This window comes from Xyrauchen texanus, chromosome 24 (genome assembly GCF_025860055.1).
Source record: "Xyrauchen texanus isolate HMW12.3.18 chromosome 24, RBS_HiC_50CHRs, whole genome shotgun sequence".
NCBI classification, from domain to species: domain Eukaryota; kingdom Metazoa; phylum Chordata; class Actinopteri; order Cypriniformes; family Catostomidae; genus Xyrauchen; species Xyrauchen texanus.
The window spans coordinates 15112560-15116383 of record NC_068299.1 but is presented as its reverse complement, the minus strand read 5'-3'; positions in this window follow the sequence as shown (position 1 = coordinate 15116383).

Genomic DNA, 3824 nt, shown 5'->3' with positions numbered 1-3824 from the left:
TCACTGGAATTAGAGTGATCAAACCCTGTTCTCAGCCATCAGGGAGCCGCCGCGTCTAACCCACTTTTTCCTGGGAGGTTCAGCCACAGGGAACTCCAACTCCAGCCTGTGCACAGATTTTTCATTCAGCACTGTGTTTGTTGGTCGAATCAGCCGACGGCCCACCCAGGGATGCCAAAATTGTCATGGAAATTCTGAAATAAAAAGACTCAGAAGCAGAGAACTGTCTTTCTGTAAGTTTAATTTCTTGAAAGAAATGTTTCAGTCACAATTTGGGATGCTAAATACTCCTCTTGGTCAATGAACCCAAAGCCTTCTGTTATATGGTTATTTATCAGCATCTGTGGAGTGCAGCCCCCACTTCCACAAACTCCAAAACACTGCTACTCCTGCTTTCATTTATGAGTTTCTCCTTCCACCATCTCTTAGTTTTGGCTGTTACAGTTTTTCTCGATCGATTTTACCCATTTCTCCAAACTATAATTAATGCTCTCAAAAGAATTTACACAGCCAATGAAACAGACTCTTTATTTTGCAGAACAATTAAATTTCCCTGCATAATTAAGCACTGTTTATTTTCTGGTAATGCATTTATTAAAACTAAATACTAACATAAAAACCATAAATGTGAATTCATAGCATTTCCAGCGATAGATACACAACTCTACCATTGAAAGAACATGTTTATCATAAAACTCCACAAAAAAAAGACCTTTTTTCCATGTGTTTTTGTAAAATTTCTCTGAATTTCTGGTTTTGGACTGCTATTCCTCTGAAAAGAGGATGAGGAAATTTACTGTAAAAAATTCCTCTTCTTTGTTTTGTTTTTCCTCTTCTTCTTCCTTATTTAATTTTCCTATTTTACCCATTTTATAGATAGCAAAGTCATAATAGTTGTGTGAAAAATGTTGTAAATTGCATTACTTTTGCTGTGAGCATTACTAACAGAGCAGATATCCATATAAAGGGATTTGACAACCTGATGTGCATTTGTGAATATTACTTTAATTTAGCTGTCTGTGTTAACTGCTTTAAAAGCACAAACCTTGGATCAGAGAAATTTGTGTGTAGTGTTTTGAGAAAATTATGAAAATCAAGGAAAATGTATAGTTTGTTTAAGACAATTACAAAGTGTTCAGATTTGTTAATTGTTTTGACAGCAGTGACTTGAGCTTGGAGAAATGTGTAAAATCGATAGAGAAAAATTGTAATTGTCTCAAGTTGTTAACCTTACCCTGTTATCTTAACACCCACACTAGAGTTGGAATAACATCTTCTTCAACACACACACACACACACACACACACACACACACACACACACACACACACACACACACACACACACACACACACACACACACACACACAGAACATTAGTTCAAATAGAGGACAGTGTAGTTCAACAGAGGACAGCATTAAAAGCAATAAGACAGAAGAATAAACTATAAAATTAAAAGACATTTGTGGAATGAGCATAAATACCCATAACACTTTTCACAGAGTAATAGAACCCTTTTTGTTGTTGAGAAAATAAAACAGTTAGGTATGGAGAGTTTTCAACAAAGGAATACCCTGATCCTGAGGCCACAGTATAACTAATTGGTAGAGACAGGCTACTGGTACACCTTTTATGTTATTTAGATTTGGAGATCATTCATGCTCTACTGTGCATTCAGAATGTTAACAGAAACAGTAATTACATCCAGGTTCACCATTTATTTGTTACACAGAGGCAAAATGATTATGCAATTGAGCATACTAATATGATTGGCCCTTTTCTTCAAGATGTTCAATCTGTCTTTGTCTGCAGGAGTCAAAGATAACAAATTCTCATGAGGAAAACTGATTACTCACCAAGGCCTTGTATTGTGTAATGAAGCAAGTGATGCGATACATAGAGCAAAGGCATATCTTTGACAGATCTGATAGATCTGAATATTTTTGGCTAATTGTTGATTACTTGGCTAATCTTCAAGGAATATTGTTTCTTCTTCTGTCACATTAAATGATCTGTTATGATGGTTTGTCATGTGTCTGAGTTCACATTGTAAATACAGTTTATTTTTTTTATTTGTGATTTAATATGTATTGATGTAGTGCTTTTCCCAAATTCCCTTTATTCAGATGTTAAAAATATTATGAAAATATATAAAAGGTGTAGGTATCTGAAGTGTTCTTATATTATGCTGCTGACATTATTTGAATAGTACAGCTTCTATATACAAAGTGCTGTTAACTACAAACCAAGATTTTTGGTATAGTAAACAAAGACTATAGAAGGGGGCAGAGATGGACCACTTGCAACACTATACAAACAAACCTCCATGATTACAAATATGTAGCAAACTGGATTCAACAGTCACATACAGTCTCCCCAGATGTCTTTCCACATAATGAAGCCTATATCAATATGATATTTACAAATCAATTGTAAAGCCAAACCACAACCAAACAGTTCACTTACTTGAATGAGAAACAGACAGCAACATTTGTCCAGATGAGTAATGTTTGAAACTGGAACAATGACCACGTTTACATGTACATAAGAAAACGTTTGGTTACGTATGTAACCTCCGTTCCCCGAGGGAGGGAATGACACGTTGTGTCGGAGAAGCGACACTAGGGGTCTCTCTTGAGCGCCGATATTCACCTCTGATCTATGAAAAAAGGCCAATGAGAGTTGGCAGCCAGTATTTGCATGTCCCGCCCCTGGACATACGGGTATTTAAGCGGCGCAAATACGGGAGTTCATTCAGGATTTTTCTGAGGAGCCGGAAATGGTCCGGCCACAACAGTGGCTCGGTTCAGTGACATGGCGGAGGAAAGACACAACGTGTCGTTCCTCCCTCGGGGAACGGAGGTTACATACATAACCAAACGTTCCCCTTCTATCGCTCTCTCCACGTTGTGTCGGAGAAGCGACACTAGGGGACCCATTCCAATCTTGCCATGTGCTGAACCGTGTACGTGAACTGCCGATACAGAGGCGGGCAGGGATTCATCCAGTGCCACGCATCATCTGTACCCGGCTGCACGTACCCTTCCCCAATGCCCCATACGAACATCGGGATCCTTCTAGTTACCCTGGGAGGGGAACAAGGCGATGTTTGCCAACATCAGTCTGGGCCAGTCTGGCTGGGCCTCTTTTCTCTCTATGTTTCTCGCATAGAGCAATCACGGCCGGGGCCCTTACACGCATATAGGGAAGGGGGTCTTACCCAGACCCTGCGGAGACCACACCTGCCCTTTTTCTTGGGGAGGAAAAGTGGTAGACACGTCACACGGCCGTCTTAGGGCTCGTGTGGAAAGTATGGTGCGGTGGTAGATCCCAGCCTCGAAAGGGGGAGTTGCTACAGCACGGCGACCGGGCAGCTGTAACTGCCTAAGGGAGACACGGGGTCCGCTCGTAAGGGGACAGAACCGTGGAAATACACACAGGGGCGTCCGCACAGGAGGCCTTCTACTTTACCTGTGGAGCACCTATACCAGTACAGGGTAGCCATCAGGGTACCCGCAGTGGCTTGGGTCGGTGAGTTCCTCCGCTGAACCGCGGACCCGGAGGGCTGGGGAGGAATCGACCAGGGCCCGACTCGAGTGGCGCCCTGGGAAGAAGCACTACTTTACCTTGGCGTCAGGAAAAGGGCGCTGAGCGCAAGCGATCCACCCGGCCGGTCGGTCTACGTGTTACCGAGTTCTACGGGCTCGGACCTGAGAAAACATGAGACGCTAACCGACTCAACGCGGAGGTTGTAAAACCTCGCGAAGGTGTTGGGTGTTGCCCAACCCGCGGCTCTACAGATGTCTGCTAGGGAGGTGCCCTTG